At 42.0% G+C, this 21224-nt stretch overlaps 1 long non-coding RNA gene across 2 annotated transcripts in view; it reads right to left on the bottom strand.

Annotated features, from left to right (window-relative positions):
- Positions 1 to 162: 162 nt before the first annotated feature.
- LOC103787882 (uncharacterized) overlaps positions 163 to 21224 on the bottom strand; it is a 151256-nt gene continuing 130194 nt past the window's right edge. Inside the window, exon 4 of one of the 2 annotated variants that reach the window (XR_013526447.1) lies at positions 163 to 1523. This is a non-coding gene — a long non-coding RNA (uncharacterized LOC103787882). The remainder of the gene's footprint in view (positions 1524 to 21224) is intronic. The other variant, XR_013526452.1, reaches the window with a different exon arrangement.

The raw sequence follows: 21224 nt of genomic DNA, 5'->3' as shown, positions 1-21224 counted from the left end.
TATTACATCACAGAGGATTATACCTTATATAATTATACCAACATACTATCACAAAATAAATACATAATACTATGATTACATCAATGAAATGTTCAATTTGAAAAAGGCAATTGTATTAATCTGTTCTCGCATTGCTATATAGAACTACCTGAGACTGGGTAATTTATGAAGAAAAAGGTTTAATTGGCTCACATTTCCACATGACTGGGGAGGCTGCAGGAAACTTACAATCATGGCAGAAGGCGCAGGAGAAGCAAGGCACATCCTCACACAATCAGAGCAGGAGAAAGACAGCAAAGTGGAAGGCGCCACGCGCTTATAAAACAACCAGATCTCATGAGAACTCTTTCACAAGACAGCACTAGAGGGACGGTGCTAAACTATTAGAAACCACTCCCGTGATCCAATCACCTGCCACCAGGCCCCTCCTCCATCAATGGGGATTACAATTCCACATGAGATTTGGGTGAGGACCCAGAATTACACTGTATCAGCAAGGTAGCTAGGCAGCTTTAATGCATGAGCATAGTACAGAAAACCTACTTCACAATATATTCTATTTCCTCGGTCTCTTCACCTGAGACAGCCATCTCCTGGTCTAAAGCTTTCAATTATATATGCTGTCACCCGGCTGCTAAAGTATTATGTAAAATATAAAATACATGAAATAAAATATAAAATGTCTATTAAAACCATTGATTAAAGAATACTACAGACAAAAAAAAAAAATCACCCTTCCCTGAACATTTACATGATAGCTAAGGGTTCAAGTGAATACTTCTTTTTTTTCTGGAAGACTCATCAGGAAGGTAGTGAAATAAACAATTATCCACAATCCACTGTCAGACATTTACCCCTAATGAAAACTACTAAGCCAAAACTAACAGGAGATGTTTTAATTATATTTTTGTAGCACAAAATAATTAAACTAAGGCAGGCAGAGAGAGTGAGAGGATCCACATAACCATAGTTTACATTCATTACTTTAAATCTTGACAGCTCCAGATGCTAAGAATGAACCCAGATCCTGCCAATGCAGGTTTTGTTCCTTCTGAAACAGACATAGTCTGTGCGACATGTCCAACAAGGACGTTGCTTGGGCTCTTGCCACCTGATTGGTTATTCACAAGCACCATCATGTTTGAAATTGTCCATTTCTGCAGATCTATGGCCAGCCCTCCCATTACAAAGGCTCACTGCAATTGCTCCTCAGCCCTCTTCAGACTGGATGTCTGGCTTCTTCTTTCCCTCTGACCCTGAATTCAGAAGAGCTTTTTCTGAGGTCCTCCTGCCGCTTCAGCTTCTTCTCCTTCTGCTTGAGGAGTGCTTTGAAGTGCTCTTTATTTTGCAGGAGCCGCTGCTTCTTGGCTTTCTTCACCCTCTGACTGTGCACTGTACTCAGAGCATCCAGCAGTTCAAGGATCTGACAGGAACAAAACCCGGCAAGCATCAGAATACTCTCACCGCCACCGCACACTCCCATCCTAGGCACCACGGCTGATGGAATCCAAGCTAGAGGCAACCTAGGATCCAAATGAATATTAACTCCTTATTATTATTGTTATTAACTCTACTAAGCAGCCGTGCCTATGACTCCACATTAAAAATGCACAGGGCAGAGCAGGGCCAAGCAAAGGATGGGAAATAGATCCCAGCCCTGCCTCTAACTTCTAGTTCCAGTGCCGTGAATAACTCTGGCCATATCCCTTCCTGATCAAAACTGAGTTGCAGTAGAAACGCAAAGTGCGCTGCCAAGAGTGTTATTTTACTATATAAACAGGCAGTCAGTTGGTGACAGGACCTTCCTTCACAAGGCCCGCATATGATATCTGGTCTCTGCCTGTCCTTCAGCACCTTGCCTGCCTTCACTTGGGTCTTTGGCTTGTTCTTAAATGGCAAGGCTTTTGGAATGTGCAGTGAATTGAAATTTTCTTATGCCTCAGGATTGGCTGAAAAGAAAAATAAAACCAAAACAGGGACATATTTAAATTATGATCTATGTGTATTTGAAACTTCTGCATAAAACTTCTCACTGGATTGGCTTTTCCATAAGATCAGTAACACTAGAGTCAGCTGACTGTCAGAAATCAGGACTCAATCATCCATCAAATATGGACTGCCTCAGTGGATACCTATAAAGCTAGGCAAACAGAGGAACAAATGCAAATAGCTTATACTTGCAACACTTCCAGAAAACCAAACATGCCCATTTCTATAATATAGAACTATGAGGTCTCAACACAGCACATGCATAGATCCAGTTTCCTCTAACAGAAAATTCAGGCCTTGTCCTTGGGCCACTGAGGTGATTATTTTTTTCATCCTAATGAGTATATAATCTAGCTTTTCATCTTGACTGTCAGCCTGTCTGGATTTAAGAACATAGTTTTTCCTTCAGTGAGCAGCCAACATGTCCTCATTCCTGGTTTTAATTAAGAGCTTTAACTTTATTCTGTTTCTGATGGGAGCCTGGCTTTAAAAAGCGAGGTTCAAACAACAGACAAAGGCAAACACTCTACATTGAATTTTCAGGTTAATTTAAGTTTTATGTTTCATTAATTAAGGTAATCAAATTTATTTATTTATTTATTTTTTTTTTTTTTGAGACAGAGTCTTGCTCTTTCACCAGGCTCCAGGCTGGAGTGCAGTGGGGTAATCTCAGCTCACTGCAACCTCTGCCTCCCGGGGTTCAAGCAATTCTCCTGCCTTAGCCTCCCAAGTAGCTGGGACTATAGGCACGCACCACCACACCCAGGTAATTTTTTGAATTTTTAGTAGAAACGGGGTTTCACCATGTTGGCCAGGATACTCTCAATTTCTTTACCTCGTGGATGATCGAAATTCTTAACTGCCTCAGAGACATTGTTAATAAGTTGAAAGTTGTGCCCTAGTCTTTTACCAAGGTCAACTAGACAGATAACGTTTCTCCTGTGTCTTAAATTTATCATTAAGGACATCATCATTAAGGAAACAATAATATTTTATATTACCTGTTTAGGAACTCATATTGCTTCACGATTAAAGAATCAGAGAAATCTGCTTCTCACAAAAAAATGTGGCACCACAAGCTGGACAATGGGCAACACATCCTAAGTATGTTTCAATAAAAATGTATGTAAGGTGCTCCAAAATTTCATTAATAATTTTACAGAAAGAGTAACGCCTTAGGGACTTCTGTTTCTAGCAAAATGGCAGACTCATAACTTGAACTACCATCTTATTACAAAACAACTGAATATGCTAGATTAAAGTAAACAAATCTTTTCAAATAGTCTTAAGCTGTGAAGAAAACAATGAATATTTTAAAAGACCAAAATCTAAATGAAAATGGAAATCCATTCAGCCAGCCTATATGTTTTAACTGGAAAGTTTAATTCATTTACAAAGTTATTGTTGATATGTGAGGGCTCATTTCTTTCAATGTATTAATTGGTTATTTTCTGTGTTCTTTGTTCTTTTCGTTCTCTCTATTTGCTTATCATTGTGGTTTGGTGGGTTTCTGTAGTGGTAACATTTGAGTCTTTTCTTTTTCTTATTTGTGTGTTTGCTCTATCAGTGTGTTTTATATTTTTGAATTTTTGTGATGATAGGTATTGACCGTTTTCTTGTAGGTGTAGAATTCCTCTGCCCATTAGTAATGACCCTAAAGCTCCTAGGGCAGAGTGTGGATGGGGTGCATATGGTGTCATGCTTATCTCCACTCAGCCCACAGGGGAGAACCAATACCACCAATTTTGTAGCTATCCTGTAGACGGGCTTGTCAGTCTGACCAGTTGGTGGTAGGAAGATGTCCAGAGCTCCCAGCAGCATGTTTTCCCTGGCATTGCCATCTCTAAGGGTGACTTTCCATCCTGGAACCAAGGCCTATGAGCTCCTGGCTCCGGCATGCTGTTGCTATTTCAAACAGAAGCTACCACAAATGCTACGTGCCAGGGTTGTACGCAGTTTTCTCAGTGTAGGTGCTGACTTCCTTCACAGTTTCTTCATGTCTCTTCTGGCTGGAGAGTGGCTCCATGGAATCCATATTGTTGACACAACAATTAGTTGTTTCATACCCAGCGTGTGAGCCAGAAGGTCAGGCTCATGGGTCTGCCCATTCTTGGAGATACCAGCTTCAAATTCACCAACACCAGCAGCAACAATCAGAATAGCACAGCCCGTCTGAAATGAGCCTGTATTCATGTTGCTGATATAGTCTCTATGGCCTGAAGCATCAACGATAGTCACTGGTACTTGCTGGTCTCAGATTTCTAAAGGAAGACGTCAAGGTAGTATCACATTCACACTCAGCTTTCAGTTTATCCAAGACACAGGCACACTGAAGAGCCCATTCCCAACTCAGCAGCCTCCTCCTCACATTTTCAGTGATTTGTTTGTCCAGGCCACCACCTGTGTAGATCAGATGGCCAGGAATGGTGGAATTCCCAGATCTACATGGACAATGACGACGGTGTTGATATGAGTCCTTTCTTTCCTTTCCCATTTTGGCTTTTAGGGGTAGTTTACATGACACCTACGTTCTAGTGGCAAACCCATTGTGAAAAAGCCCTACCGTATATGGTATACATGTTCTTAAAGACCTTTTGTTGCTCTTGGTTTTTAGGCCTCATTGATAGGTTTTCAGATACGTGTTTAAGGCAGACATCCAAGTGTGTTTCTTTAGGGATGTGCTATTGGCTGTTGTCTTTCAGGGAATGGAGCTCTTCTCAGAAAAAGAACTCTGTATCCAAGTGTTTAGAAAATGCTTTTGAATGTTGTTTCTTACCTTTGTTTTTGAGGCCTCAGTTTGATAGAATTACACATACAGGTGTAACAAATCAAATTAAGCATGTTTCTTTAGTGCTGCATTATTTGCTCTGTTTTTGAGACAGGGTCTCACTCTGTCACCTGGGCTGGAGTGCAGTGGTGTGATCAGGCTGCTTCCTGCAGCCTCGACCTCCCAGGCCCAAGCCCTTTTTTTGTAAAGATAGAGTCTGTTTTTTTGTTTTTTTTTTGTAAAGATAGGTACATTTTTCCTGGTGGATGGAAACTACAATTGCATACTCTTTCTAAAAGGCACAGAGTGCCCTGTGTCCCTAGCCCAGGCATATTCCTTGTGCCAGGATAGACCAGTCTTTAGTTGCCCAGCCTAGGCTGACAAGTGTATGGCCACGCAAGCCATAAAGATCCCCTTGACTTCTTGTAATAGAAACTCATAGAGGTTGCACCTAAATGGAACTTTGATGGGAGACCAATCCACATTACCAGGTCCATTAGGCCTTTGCAGCCCACATTCACCCTGAAACAGCCAGTTGACACTCTCTGCTTTCTCCTGGAGTGAGAGCTCAAGTTCAATGAAACGCCAAAGGGACAAATGGCTCCGCCATCCTGAGTGCAGTTTGCAGCTGCGTCCTCACACGAGACCAGAGAACAACACTTGGCAATGTCTACTTGTTTCAGAATCACTGCTGTCAAGAAACAGTGTCGTGCTGGCACTCTGGACTGTGTCAACAAGACAAAACATGAGTAAAGACACAACTAGGAATATATATACACACACACAAACACACAAAGTTGCATAATTTTATGTATATACAAATAAGTATGTAACCTATATAAATAAGTAAATACAAATCAAAATATAGATATTAATACATATAAATTTCTAACACTGTCTGCCAGCATGTAATGGTGTTTCTCCATGCAGGTGAAAATAAAATGTATTCATGGATGGATAGATAAATATGATATAGAAAAATAGATAACTATATATTTATTAAAAATATATTCTATATAATTACATGTACATGTATAATAGATATATAGGATTATACATATAAACATAAATAAAGATGGGTAACAAAAACAACCCCAACTCACACACACACACACACACACACACAAATTACATAAACACACACATACATTATATTTATACCGGTGGCTGTTAGGCCCTTTTGCAACATACTGGCAGTGAAGATACCAGAGAAGATACTGGAGACTTTTCCTCCCAGTTCCATCTCACTTGAAATGGATAGAAAACACCTAACCAGAGACCTTTAACCATATCCAGAGGCCATCATACTCCAGGGGGAAAGCTGTCCACTTCTCCCAGTCAAGATTGGTGCTCGGCCGGGCACAGTGGCTCATGCCTATAATCCCAGCACTTTGGGAGGCCGAGGTGGGTGGATCACGAGGTCAAGAGATTGAGACCATCCTAATCAACGAGGTGAAACCCTGTCTCTACTAAAAATACAAAAATTAGCTGGGCATGGTGGTGCGCACCAGTAGTCCCAGCTACTCAGGAGGCTGAGGCAGGAGAATTGCTTGAACCTAGAAGGTGGAGGTTGCGGTGAGCCGAGATCGTGCCATTGCACTCCAGTCTGGGTAACAGTGAAACTCTGTCTCAAAAAAAAAAGATTGGTGTTCATGTTTTGTACATCTGAGGTGGGTCCATGCAATGGTGTCCCACTTTGGTGGGCATTGAAGAGGATCTTTGTGAAGAGATAGATTGTCTAGGTCTTAAACCTCAGGTTATGCTTCAAGCAGTGAGAGTGTGGCTGCTGTAAGATGCTACAGGAGTGAAGAGCAGCCAGGCCAGAGTTGCACTGCACTCAGGTCCATTGGGTGTTTCACAGGCCAGGAAAATGGCTCCAGAGTCTGAAGACCACACAGTCTAGAGCAGGCTTTGCTGGCCAGTTCCAGATGGCTCTAGACAGGCTAACAGGACAGGCCTGAAGAACACCCAGAGAAGAGACCCTGGGAGTCAGATGCCTGCAATCTTTTCCACAAGTTTGAGAAGTGTGGGAAACAGGGAACTGGGTGTTGACAAACCCTTCTGAAGGTCAAAGTCGTGGTAATGATGAAAACCAGGCAAGAGGCAGAGGGCTGGACCCTGTCTCCTCAGGTAGATGGAGAATGTGTGCTGCCAAACTTGGGCTAAATTTGTGGGGGAGGCATGTTTCTCCTGGCCAATGTGAGCTATGCATACCCAAACCCCAAAGCGATAGGGTGTCATGAAGCTCCGTGCCAGGAAACTGGCCTTGGGCATCACCGGGTGATATCTAGCTGGACTTAAGGCACCACAGTGGGCTGATGAGTGTGTGGCTGCACAAACAAAAAATGACCCTTTTACTTTTGAGATTGTGACCACTCAGGATCTGAATGGAAGCCCAGCTGATATGACCGGTCCATTAGGTTTGGCTGCCCCCATGTGTTGTAAAACAGCATCCACTCTCTGCCTTCTCCTAGAGCAGGTGCTTACCCTCACCAAAACAGCAAGGGAATGGACGGCTCCAACACTCTGAGTCCCCTGAGTCCTACGTGCAGCTGCGTGCTAACACTGGATTAGAGCAGCAGCACTCAGAGGGGGTCTCAGTGCTTTGGTCATTCTACATATAATTTTGTGGTGCTGTTTGTCAGCTGCAGCAGTATTTTTCCATGCAGGTGATAAGAAAATACACCTGCACACATATATATTTATATACAAATAAATAAATATAGGTATCAATCAAATCACATTTGTAAAAATAAAAATATATATTAAATATAAATGTACATTTTTCAAAATAACCGAAATACCACACACACACACACACACACACACACACACAGATCCACTTACATGTATACCGGGGACATTGGGCAATTTTAACACTTACTGACAACAAAATGAGCCAAATGGATGACTGTGATCTTTCCCTGCTGTTTCATGAAACTCTTCAGGGACAGCAAACACCTGGCTTGAGGACTTTTAAGTTACCCAGTCCGAAGGCCACCACCCTCCATTGTGAAAGCTGTGTCCTTCTGATCCAGTCACTCAGAATTGATGCTCATATGTTTTACACATAAGGTTGATGTGTAAGATTGTGTCTCAGTTTGGGTGAGTGTTGATGAGGCTTTCCATGGAAAGGAAAAAAGACCAGGTCTTTGGCATTAGGATACACTGCCTGGACACATCTCCACCTCATAAAAACACCAAGGAGGCAAATTGCTCTGACACCATCAGTACTATGTATAACTGTGTCCTAACACTCGACTGGATGCTTTTATACTTTTTAGACAAAACACAATACATTTTAGAAGAAAAAACAGGAAAAATGGTGTCTGGCTAGGGGCAGTAAATTTTAGGAGAGTCACTAGGAAATACACCGTCGGGGTAGAACCAGAGGAGAATCAGAGCTTTTTTGGTAAGCACATTTCTGTGGGTCCATTGCAGCCCCTCGTTCCCATTACGGTGGTAAAGGCTGCTTTCTCGCCCTGGTGTGGAAAAGGTTGGAAAAATAATCTATATGCCAATCTGGCATAGTTGAGGATGGTGCATCCTTTGCTTCTTCATTTTCTTCATCTGAGACTTCACTAGATGTTTCGAGCATTAAAAGTTGAGTTGGAGGCTTTGGAGAGAAAAGTCAAGTTAACTGTTGTGTTACAGGGGGTCTGTAAAGGGAGAAAACATCATAGATTAGGACGAGAAAGAGCAGACAGAAAAGAACAAATCTGAGCACAACTCCCCACACCCCAGTAAATCAGCCTTCTATGCCTGGAAATAGGTCTGTCCAATAAAACACTTTAGCCTTATTTATTTAATAACGAACATTTCTCTTGTCTTTTTAAAAAGTGTGGGCTAATTGTGCAGAACGATTTGCATGGTAGCCGCGTTCTTCCCCAGGGATCTCACAGGCTCCTCCCTGTTGAGCAAGCACAACAGAGGCTACTAACTTCTGATTGTAGTTTTCAGTGATCTCAGTGTTTCCATAATAATACTGAACTCTTGTTCTATTACTACAGAAAGACTCAGTTCTGCCTTTTTAATCTCATAAACTCTGCAAAATGTCTGGGAAATAAGCTGTCAACATTGCATAAAACTTGGAATTGTGATATACAAGTGGGTTTTTAATATTACATCTAGTACGTTTGTGTGGTAGTAGCTTATGAGCCAAGAAGCCCAAGTATGTAATTTGGCCAGCACTTGAGTACCTGGTGACAGAGGTGTTAGCTGTCTGTATCTGATCATCTAGGTGGGGCTGTTTTATACACCTTGTCTCCAAAGATGAAAAGATCAGGACTGTTTACAAACAAGGTCAGAGTGGGACTTGTGACTCCCGGGCTGGAGTTTGTTGCTGTGCCTTGTCTTCTGTCATAGTGACATCTGTGTATCTTGATCCTCCACACATTTCTGGCAGTCCACAGGAACAGAACTGGTTGCTAAATATCTGATAGAGAAGGCCTTTAGTTTTGACAGTTATGGGGCTTAATTTTGTCACCTGGCCAAGTTAGTCCAGAATTCTGATCTATCCACATGTGATCTTTGGGATCTGCTGGCATCATAAGGAAGGGAAGTAAGCTTCTTCTGACTTGGGAGCACTCTGTAAGATTTGGTGATTTGGCAAATGTTTATATCACGAGAGTTAGATCAGGACTGTTTTTGACCTTTGTGAGAGGCGTAAGGTTGCCAACAATGGAATCAAAGCACAGGGTTGATTGCAACACCTCATTGGTTTGTTACCTAAGACAAAGTCCAGCGTCATTCCTGCTTTAATGTAGAAGGAAAAATATTTTAATGACTTTATCAGAGCAGAGACAGTCCTTGAGCTCTCATAAAGATTTCTCTGTGTCTAATTGATTCATCTAAAAGACAAATAGCATGATACTGTTTTCTCTTGGTGTACATCTATTTTCTGGGCTTTATTCTATCAGACACATTGCCAGAAACAAAAATAAGTTCAGACTCTTTTGAATAACCTAGATGTTGCTTAATCAGTGATCAGATTGATTAATTAACATAGCCAGGGTTTTAAAGACTAACATAAAATGGTGCCAGGTCAGTGTCCAATCAGCTGGAAAAATAGTAAGTGTAATTAAAGAAAACTGTGTTAATTAATTACAATTTGAAAAAACATCTATACTGGAGCACTATAGAGAGAATAGGATAGACTGAGACAGTCTCTAGTCAGCTTTTTAACTGGCCATCAACAGACAGGGAAAAAAAAATTGTCAACCAAAAAAAGAGGAGGTTTTTTTTTTTAAAGTTTTTTAAGGTAGAGTAATACAGAATCCTAAAAGTGGGAGAACATAGGTGGAAGTAAACCTTCTTGATCTGTGGTCTTGGGAAAGCTGTCTATTTTGAAGAAATACCACCTGCTTCTGGGGCATGGAAATTGACCTTGAAAATCTTACTTAAAGGTCACTTGGGGTGATTTTTCAATTATCTTGAGAGTGCTAAGCAGAATCTAAGATAACCGGTGTGACTTGCATGAATAAGGAGTTTTATTTTACTTTGATGATAGTGTAAGTAGTCAGCAGTACTTATCATGGACCTTCCCAGTGAGGTGACAGTGCCTGCCTTCTTCCAAAAGCCTTTGTGTACACATCATCTCCTGCTCAAAGAGCATGGCAAAGCTTGTCAGTTTTTTTACCTGTTGATGATGAGCTCCAAATATATTAGTGCCTGTATATAGCTAGTCATAGCATCAAATTGTTTATAGGTCCCCATAGTGCTCATCCAACCCAGGAGCCCAAACACTATTTCAAAATGGGTAATCCATATCTTTTATTCTGAGTATTCTAATTTCTATAGGGGCCAGAAGTAATGCTACCAGCCATTGAAGTCTGGTGTCTAGACAGACTTTTTTCAAATTCCATTTAACGTGTAGATTTTTATGCTCCACTTGCCCTGGGGATTGGGGATGGTATGGGGTATAAAATTTGGAGTACCCTAGAGTTATTGCAGGCAAGTAGTTTATGCTGTAAAATGAGTTCCTGGCAGATGGCACCACTGCACTCCAACTTGGGTGATACAGCAAGACTCTCTGTCTCAAAAAATAAAAATAAATAAAAGAAAGAAAGAAAAGAGTTCCTTGGTCTGATAATCCATAAAAGGATGCCAAAGCAATGAAAAATCTGTTACGAATGTTTTCACCACGTTGTGGCATCAGAACAGCTAGTGGGACAGCATTCAGTCCATTCACTAAACACACAGACCATAACCAAATAGCCTAAAGCTGGAGGTCAATCTATGAAATCTACTTGGAGTGCTGCAAGGGCAAGTGTGAGCCTTCCTGAAGAAGGTTGCTTTCCTCCAGAGCTTTGGTGAGATTTGCAAATAATGCATTGGGAAATAATTTAGTCAAAAACTTTGTTAATCCTAGGAAAAAACCAATTGTTGTTTAGTTCTTAACTGACTCCTATCTGCAAGCCAAAAGTCCCACTCCCTCTAAATGTAATGCAAAAAGAAACCGTGAGTGAGGGAGAAAGGAATAGAAAAGAAAGCTGAGTAGGTCAACTACTGCAGCCAGAGGCAATTTCTTCCCATTGTGGAAGCTCAGGACCATCACAGAAATACAGATGTCCAGGGGGGCTAGGGAGAACCAGAGATTTGAGAGAGCAAGAGAGAAGGGGGAGATGCCCCAGGACTGAGGCTGGGGAGACAGGCAGAGAGCCCTGTGGTCATGATGGCTCCCTCCAATCTTTCTGCAACAAAAGAACTGAGAAAAGAACTTTTATCTGAAGAATGTCAGTTTTTAAAAAAAATTATCAGGCCAAGAGGGACATTAAAATGAGACAGCAATCACCTCTTGCTTTCCCCTTGATCTATGTGTTCACCCCTTGAAACTGCTTTCAAGGAGTTTGCCAGGAGTACTTGTAATAATACCACAATAATACCAATAACACCACACTAGACACTGCAACCACATGCTATAGCTTCTAAATGTATAGCCAATTACTAATCAAGGTTATTTCCATAAGCCAGTGAGAATTCCTAACAAATGCCTTTGCATCAGCCACTTCCTGTCCCTTTCCTTTCCTTTAAAAACCCCTTTAACTGCTGCTCATTGAAGTGCATATTCAGGGCAACCTGAATCTATACTCCAGTATAGCAATCCTCAAGCTTGGCCCAAATAAACTCTCTTCTTATATGTGTTTTGCCTTTTAGGTGATACAACTATGGGGTCTTGCCATAAAAATGACTTGAACCACCCAAATGTCTGAGGTTAGGATTTTTGTTTTGTTTTTTTCACCAGTGTCTTCAAAACAAACAAAGACAATCATGACATCATCTCCATGAAGCTGCTCCAGCTGATAGTGGAGCACATGCCAGACGAGGAAAACATTGACTGGACCAAGACTGAGCCCAGCGTTAACTTCCTCAAAACTTCCTAGGCAAGATTGAGCCCAGCGTTAACTTCGCCCAAAGGCAGCATCACGATCCCGCGGGGAACATCCACACAGCAGGCCCCGGCGGGTGTTCCTGCTGCTGCTGTGCTCGTAGGCATCCTCCTCTGCGCGGTGGTGGGGGCTGTGGTGTTCCAGAAGCGGTAGGAGCAGAACAAACGCTTCTATTGAGTGGTGCCACCAGCGGGGCCTGCAACTGGGCCCAGAACAAACGCTTCTATTGAGTGGTGCCACCAGCGGGGCCTGCAACTGGGCCCAGGAACCAATGTGAACTTTTTTTTTTTTTTTTTTTTTGAGTCGGAGTTTCGCTCTTGTTACCCAGGCTGGAGTGCAATGGCACGATCTCGGCTCACCGCAGCCTCCGCCTCCTGGCTTCAGGCAATTCTCCTGCCTCAGCCTCCTGAGTAGCTGGGATTACAGGCGTGCGCTACCATGCCCAGCTAATTTTTTTTTTTTTTTTTTTTGAGACGGAGTTTTGCTCTTGTTACCCAGGCTGGAGTGCAATGGCACGATCTCGGCTCACCGCAGCCTCCACCTCCTGGGTTCAGGCAATTCTCCTGCCTCAGCCTCCTGAGTAGCTGGGATTATAGGCACGTGCCACCATGCCCAGCTAATTTTTTGTATTTTTAGTAGAGACGGGGTTTCACCATGTTGACCAGGATGGTCTCTATCTCTTGACCTCATGATCCACCGCCTCGGCCTCCCAAAGTGGTGGGATTACAGGGGTGAGCCACCGCGCTCAGCCCAATAGCCATTTATTAAGCACTCACTGTGCCATGAGGAATGAGCAAATGAAACAGAAATGATCAAAGCCTTCAGGAGCTCTCAAGGTCTAGAAAAGGCAGACAGAAGTGAAAAACTGTGGCACTGATGTGATCAATAATATAATGGAAGTAGGAAAAAAAAAGGGGGTAATCAAAGAAAATGGGACCGGGAGTAACCCCAGTTGGACACTGTCTTGGGGTAGATGGGGTGCTAAGACAGGAATTCAATAGTAGAATATGTATGAAGCAGTTATTCCAGGCAAAGAGAATGATTTGAGCTAACAGAACATGGAATTTAAATCAAGAACAGTGAGTAGTAGCACACAGTGTGCGCTGCAATGTGGTGGATAAAGATGCAAAAGTAGAGGAGCGTGGAAGGTTTTGGATTCCAGACTCAGCAGTTTGTGTGTCCATCTGCATGGTAGCAACTTTTTAGGGTTTAGGCATCTGCTAAGTTTTTGTAAATGTTCTGCATGAACTCAACACTAGTATGTATTCTCTAATTTTGGGGTACATATCCAATCTATGTTCATTAGATCAAACTTGTTCATTGCATTAAGTTTTGTCATTTTTTTGGTCTGTTTGACCTTTACATAATCGAAAGAAGTAAGCTGAAATCCTTCTGTGATAATGGATTTTTCATTAGCACCATACTAATTCTGTTTCATTTAAACAGTTATTTGAGGCCAGGCACCATGGCTATAATCCCAACACTTGGGAAGCCAAGGTAGGCGGACCGCTTGAGCCCAGGAGTTTGAGACCAGCCTGGTAACATGGTGAAACCCCATCTCTACAAAAAAAATGCAAAAATTAGCAGGGCTTGGTGGCATGTGCCTGTGGTCCCAGGTATTCAGGAGGCTGAGGCAGGAAGAGAGCTTGAGCCCCAAGAGGTGGAGGCTACAGTGAGCAGAGATCAAGTCACTGCACTCCAGCCTGAGCAACAGGCTGTCTCAAATAAATAAATAAAAGTAAATATAATAAAACTCTTTGATTAGGTATATACAATATATCATTGTGTCTTTCTGGTGAATTAAACCTTTCATCCTCACGAGGTGACTCTCACAATAATGCTTCTTATCTTAGAGCCTATTCTGGTCAGCACTACTGCAGTCACTAGAATTTTTTTATGTTGTTTGTTTGTTTTATTTTTTAATAGTGATTTAGTGTATCAGTGATATTTCTGGAACTGTTTCTTCTGTTTCTTTCTTTTCAACTGCTATTTGTCCTGCTTTTTCTATGCTTTGATTTTCTCCTTCCAAATCTTTTTTTCTTTTTTGATTGAGTGACATGTTTTTTGGTCAGTTTTCTTATTCCATGTTTTTCCCTTGACTGTTTCAGAAGTTATACTCTCTATTTCTATTTTTATGGTTATCCTTAAGGTTTTTCACTGTGTAAGTAACAATCAAAAATTAATATCATCACTCCCCTCTAGAAGGATAGAAGGACCCACTAGAACTTCAACCTTCAAGTAATTCCTGAATCCTTTCCATGCTTCCGTTCCCTATTATTTCAGTCTGTGCTTTTCTTCATCCTCAGCAGCTCTTTATTAATAGCATCTTTTATGCAGGCAGTTGTTTTTAAATTCACCTATAATTTTAACAGTTTCTTTGTTCACAATTCCTTTTTGCATCTCAGACCTTGCTTAGGGTTTATTTTCCCTCTTCCTAAAAAATGCTTTTAAAAGTCCATTTAATGAATGCTTGTTGATGGTAAACTCTCTGTTTTGAATATTTGAATACATTTTTACATTACCTTCATTTCTTTTTGTTAATGTTGATATTTTACATAAGGCAGAAATTTTCACCCTTTTAACCCTTATTCTTGAAAGACAGATTAACTAAGCATTGGAAAAAACTGTTTCACTGAATTTGGTTTCCATTGTGGTTGTTGAGTAGTCTGCCATTGTCATTTCTTTCTACGAAGTCTATCTTTCTTTTTTGCTGATTTTAAGATCTTCCCTGTCTTTGTTTAGTATTGCTATTATAATTTGTTCATAGTATATTTATTTATCCTTCCCCAGTGGACGCTGTTTGGTAAAGTCATAGTTTGTGTTGGTCTGAAAAATTCTCAGCCATCTCTTTAAATACTGCCTTGTTCATTCTCTCTATTCTCTTCTTCCAAAACTCCGGTTAGACCAATGTGAATTCTCATTCTACCCTCCCTATCATTTAACCTCTCTTTTATAATTCCTGTGTACTTTTGTAAATTACTTTTATAAATTCCCATCTACTTTTTCTATCTATGCTGAATTCTGATTTATTTCTTCAGAACTACCTTCCTGTTCATTAATCTTTCTTCAACTATTTAATCTATCCCCTAAGATATGTGTTTCAACAATTATATTTTTTACTTATAGGTTATTTCATTTTTTAAAACCTGCCTAGTTTTATTTTTAAATTAAGACTTTTATTTCCTTAGATGTCTTCTACATGATTATACCCCTCCCTTGACTAAGTGTGCAACCTTAGGCAAGTGACTTTATTTTTCTGCTCCTCTGTTTCTTCGTCTGTAAAATAGGAATAATTATTCTACCTCCTTCATAGAGATATAGGATTAAATGAGTTACTGTGTTTGTGCCAGACAATGTCATGTCAGGAAACAGAAACCAGTCTGGCTATTTCATTCAGAGAGTTATAAACAGGGAAGTCAGTTACAAAATTAGAAGAACCGGAGGAGCAAAAAAGGGGAAGATAGTGAGACTCAGAGACCAGAAACTACAGAAAGCTGCTACTGCACCTGCAGGATCCAAGGCTCCTGTGAGCTTCCACAGAGCCACGCAGCCACTCCAGTAGCCCCTGGTCACCACTGTCCCTTTAGGAACCTTGCTTGTCCCAGTCCCATGCCTTTAACTCCCCACTGTCAGGAGGCCACTTACCTGTGACTGCCACTGCTACTGCCCATTTTGCATGTGCTGCCAGAGGCACTGCCAAGAACAGAATAGCTGCCTCTCCCTTCCTACCTTTTAATCTAGTGCAAATTTAGAGGGTATAGTAGGAGGGTGAGTGTGGAGATGAGTTGGTATCTGGCACAATGTGCAAAGTTCTTATAACAGACCCTAGCGCACAGTAAGTAGTAGATGCATGTTTGCTATTGGGGCAGTTTTATTCCACATTTAGTAATTCTAACAGCTCAAGCCTTAGAGCTTCCCAACTGGTGGTTATTGTTTCTGTTGACTCTCATTCATGTCACTCATGAATTCGTTGCTGTGTTTGTTTGGTGACTGACCCCTGACTGTGAGCTTGTACATGGTTGATCTTAGTCTGTGGAAGATGTACTCTGTGGCTAAATTGGGGATCTTGTCTCCAGAGAGGATTTGTGTCTGCTTCGGGTCAAAGGGCAAAGAAATGCCAACAACCTGAAACCACTTTAATATGCCTCAAAGCTCCCAGATTGAGGCAGGCCCCTGGGTTCAGGCCCCCCTCTTGCCACTGGCCCATAATTAAAGAGGCCTATCGATTGGAATGCGATACAAGGTTTTTGTTTTGAGACAGAGTCTCACTCTGTCGCCAAGCACCAAGCTGGAGTGCAGTGGCACAATCTCAGCTCACTGCAACCTCCGCCTCCCGGGTTCAAGCAATTCTCCTGCCTCAGGCTCCTGAGTAGCTGGGACTACAGATGCACACCACCATGCCCAGCTAATTTTTGTATTTTTAGTAGAGACAGGGTTTCACCGTGTTGGCCAGGATGGTCTCGATCTCTTGATCTCGTGATCCACCCGCCTTGTCCTCCCAAAGTGCTGGGATTACAGGTGTGAGCCACCGCACTCGGCCCAGAAGGAAGGAGTTTTGGAGGAAGGAGAGACCCAGGAGCATTTTCATTAATAAGAAGGATTTCATGAGGGATGCAAGCTTGACATAGGAAGGGTCAGAATCTAAGGTAGAAGAAAGCCTGAATATAAAGAAGCTCTTGCCATTTGCTATTCCTGGTTATAAAGTTATCGAGGTCCCTGAGAATTTGAAAGTCAAAGGTATCATTTGTGGGCCATTGCTTGTCATTTTCTAATTTGTGTTGGGGCCAGGCCATGTTGCAATAAAAGAAACAAACACTTTGGCTTTATGCTTCCCATAAGCCAAGTTTGGTGAGATTGTGAAAAAGACAGGCCAGTAGGAATGTTGGACTGTCTGGCACTCATGTGGCCTGGTAAGAGGAAACCAAGGGTGTCTGTTTTGTTCTAGGCATTTCCAGACAAAAGACAGAGACCTGGAATCCTCTTCATGAAGAGGATGGTCAAGCTGAGAAGAAACTGGGTGTCCCCAAGATTTCTTCTAGCTTAGTCCCACTGGTCCTCCAAGAACTGAGATGTCAGACTTGACTTTCCTGGGTACTGTGAGAAGCCCAGGGAAGGGCAGATCTTACCAGTTGGCTGGATTAATGTCTGATGTTGGATATTCAGTTGGAATTGGCAAAGGGCCTTCTGGATGGGAGCCACACGAGGAAGAGGGAGAAAGAAGGGAGGATGAGGGAGGAGAAGGGGACAAGGGTTAGAGAGCGAAATACTCCCCATTGTGGGTGGTTGGAGATGGATTCCTGAGACCTGAGGGTTTTGAGAACCTCCTGGGGAGTAGTCCCAGCCCAAGCCTTGCAGTCCCCTTCAGGTTAGTTGTCCTCCTCATGCAAATCGCTTGAAAAGTGAAGTGAGAGACATGATGGGGTGGTGGGTGGCCAGAGACTCAGGATCCAGCAGGATGAGCTGCTGCTGCCCACTGCTTCCTGGGTTGAAAGAGAGCCTCTGCCCACAACACCCATCCCAGGTTTCGGCACCAAGTGTAAGAGTTAAAAAAAGAGGAAAGAAACATGAAAAGTGGCTCAATCATCAAAGACAGGTGTATGTTGGAGAATAAAGCTGAGAGAAGCTTTGACCGATTTTGGTCAGGAGCGCTCTCCCTTACAGACTGAGAGTATTTAAGGGTTTTAGGGTGACAGAAGTTACCACAGGCTTGGAATGTTTCTGTCTCAGAGAACAGACTTCAAAGAGAGCAGGTTATAAAATGTTTCTCATCAGACTTAAAAGGGTGTCTGGCTCTTAGTTGATTATCTCCTGGATTTGGAAAGGAAGGAAGGAAATATATACAATATACAGAGTTAAGTAAAACCCATCTGATGAGGATTTATGGTTTGTAGCACATGACTTCCCAAACTCCTTAGAGAGGAATTTGGGCAAGATTAAAAAAAAATCAATTTAGTCCTCATCTGTTTTATTTTCTGGGCCATGATAACGTTCCATCAAAAAACACAAAATAATAATAAACATTTATTTAGTGCATGAATCTGCAGGTCAGCAGTTTTGGCTGGGCTTGGCTGGCACCTCCTCTGGTCTCAGAATGTGCTGTATAAGTGCTGTGGGGTGGGCTGAAGGGACAGGGCAACAGGGCTCTTTCATCTTCCAGCAGACTACCTCAGGCATCGTTTCAAATAAATTGCCGAGGAGCAAAAATAAAAGCAGAAACAACAAAATATGCTTTGAAGCCCATGCAGGTATGACATCTGCTGTCATTCCAGTCTCAGGGGTAGAGAGAAAGCCACCTCTGCAGTCAGCGGAGCTACAAAGTCACATAGCAAAGGGTTGCGATGCAGCCAGGGGAGAAGAATCAAGGCCAGCATCTCAGTCAATCCACTGTAGCCCCAAGGTCTCTGTGGAGGGGACAAGGGCCACTGGGGATGGAGTCCGGGATTTAACATGGGCTATCTAAAAATATTAAAAATACTATTGCTTAATTCACTTCAAATAACAGTAATAAGCATGTTACATGGTAACATAAGTAACCTTTTTTTTTTTGAAATGGAGTTTCACTCTTGTTACCCAGGCTGGAGTGCAATGGCACAATCTCGGCTTACCACAACCTCCGCCTCCTGGGTTCAGGCAATTCTCCTGCCTCAGCCTCCTGAGTAGCTGGGACAACAGGCATGCGCCACCATGCCCAGCTAATTTTTTGTAGTTTTGGTAGAGACGGGGTTTCACCATGTTGACCAGGATCTCTTGACCTCGTGATCCATCCACCTCGGCCTCCCAAAGTACTGGGATTACAGGCGTGAGCCACCGCGCCCAGCCCTGTAAGTAACCTATTTTTAACATGCAAATTAGAAATGCTTTCTAAAACAAAAAAGTGGTAGTGAGAAGAATGACACTGTTCTACATGTTTTTACAAAGCTCTTTAATATTTGGTTTAATATAGCTGAACTCATCTGTCTCTGCATTAAGTATGTCCTCACATATTATGCCAGTTAAAGTATACACTAAAAATATTTGGCTTACACATATACATAGTTGGAAAAGATAAGAGCATTTTATTTTATTTGAGACACAGTCTTGCTCTGTCACCCAGGCTGGAATGCAGTGGCGTGACCTCAGCTCACTGCAACCTCCGCCTCTCAGGCTCAAGCAATTCTGCTGCCTCGGCCTCCTGAGTAGATGGGATTACAGGTGCCAGCCACTGCGCCCAGCTGCATTTTGTATTTTTAGTAAAGACAGGGTTTCACCATGTTAGCCAGGATGGTCTTGATCTCCTGACCTGGTGATCAGCCTGCTTCAGACTCCCAAAGTGCTGGGATTAGGCCTGACCCACCTCACCCAGCCTAAAAGAAAAACTTCAGCCAAACTGAATTTAAAAGACTGAGCAAAAAAATGATTGGTGAGTCAGGCGGCCTCCTGTGCCAGAGTAGGCTCAGAGACTCAGGTGCAGCCATGTGGTAGAGGACAATTTACAGATATAATAAAAAGATAAGCAGTGCATAGAAAATGGAAGTGAGGCACAGTAAGAGCCAGATTGGTTCCCGCTCACCGTTTGCCTTATTTGAACATGGTTTGAACAGCTGGCCACCTCTGATTGGTCAAAACATGGTGAGTGGCAAAGAGAAGGCTACAGTCCATTTACAAGCCTATTTAGATGACAGTTCGTGGAGTACAGAGAAACCTTTTGGGCAGACTTAAATACGGAAGGAGGCGGCTTTAGGCTAAATTTATTTAACGCAGGGACTTGAAAATGACTAGTTTCCCTGGAACAAAAATCTGGAAGGAAGAACTGACATTCATGGGAATTGTTTGTTCCTTTTTAACTTTTGTCCCCAGGAAACTGTTAAAAAGCATTTTTGCTAAGTCACATCACTGTCCTCTTTTAGTTCAGCCTCACTGGAACTTGGGGTCTGGAAAGTTATCCTGACGTCGCGACTGTGGTTTTTTGTTTTTGTTTTTGATTTTTTGGCACCTGTCACAGTCTCCATGTTACTTGAAGACATCTCTGGAAGCGGCCTTGAGGCTGAGTGGACAGGTTTATTCCAGTGAGGAAGGGAACTCTTTTCTATGAATGCCTGTGTGTGGGGTGAGGGATGGGAGGAGGAGAAAGAGAAGGAAGGAGCGGGAGAGGGAGGAACAAAAGTTTTTTATTTTTAGGTCAGTTTAGATATTAGTGGGAAAGAAGAACTAATATAGAATTCCAAGTTATTTTATTTTCTTTGTAGCAATTGTGAATGGCAGTTCATTCTTGATTTGGCTGTCTTTAAGTCTGTTATTGGTGTATAGGAATGCTTGTAATTTTTGCACATTGATTTTATATCCTGAGACTTTGCTGATGTTGCTTATCAGTTTTAGGAGTTTTGGGGCTGAGACGATGGGGTCTTCTAGTTATACTATCATGTCGTCTGCAAATAGAGACAATTTGGCCTCCTCCTTTCCTATTTGAATCCCCTTTATTACTTTTTCTTGCCTGATTGCTCTGGCTAGAACTTCCAGTACTATATTGAATAGAAGTGGTGAGAAAGGGCATCCTTGTCTAGTACCAGATTTCAAAGGGAATGCTTCCAGTTTTTGCCCATTCAGTATGATATTGGCTGTTGGTTTGTCGTAAATAGCTTTTATTATTTTGAGATACGTTCCATCAATACCGAGTTTATTGAGGGTTTTTAGCATAAAGGGCTGTTGAATTTTGTCAAAGGCCTTCTCTGTGTCAATTGAGATAATCATATGGTTTTTGTTTTTGGTTCTGTTTATGTGGTGAATTATGTTTATAGACATGCGTATGTTGAACCAGCCTTGCATCCCCGGGATAAATCCTACTTGATCATAAAATACCTAGGAATACAACTAACAAGGGAAGTAAGGGACCTCTTCAAGGAGAACTACAAACCACTGCTCAACGAAATAAGAGAGGACACAAACAGATGGAGAAACATTCCATGTTCATGGTTAGGAAGAATCAATATTGTGAAAATGGCCATACTGCCCAAAGGAATTTACAGACTCAACGCTATCCCCATTAAGCTACCACTGACTTTCTTCACAGAACTGGAAAAAACCACCTTGAACTTCATATAGAA

Source organism: Callithrix jacchus, chromosome 14 (genome assembly GCF_049354715.1).
Source record: "Callithrix jacchus isolate 240 chromosome 14, calJac240_pri, whole genome shotgun sequence".
NCBI classification, from domain to species: Eukaryota; Metazoa; Chordata; class Mammalia; order Primates; family Cebidae; genus Callithrix; species Callithrix jacchus.
The sequence above is the reverse complement of the archived record's forward strand: the minus strand, read 5'-3'. Positions and strand labels throughout refer to the sequence as shown.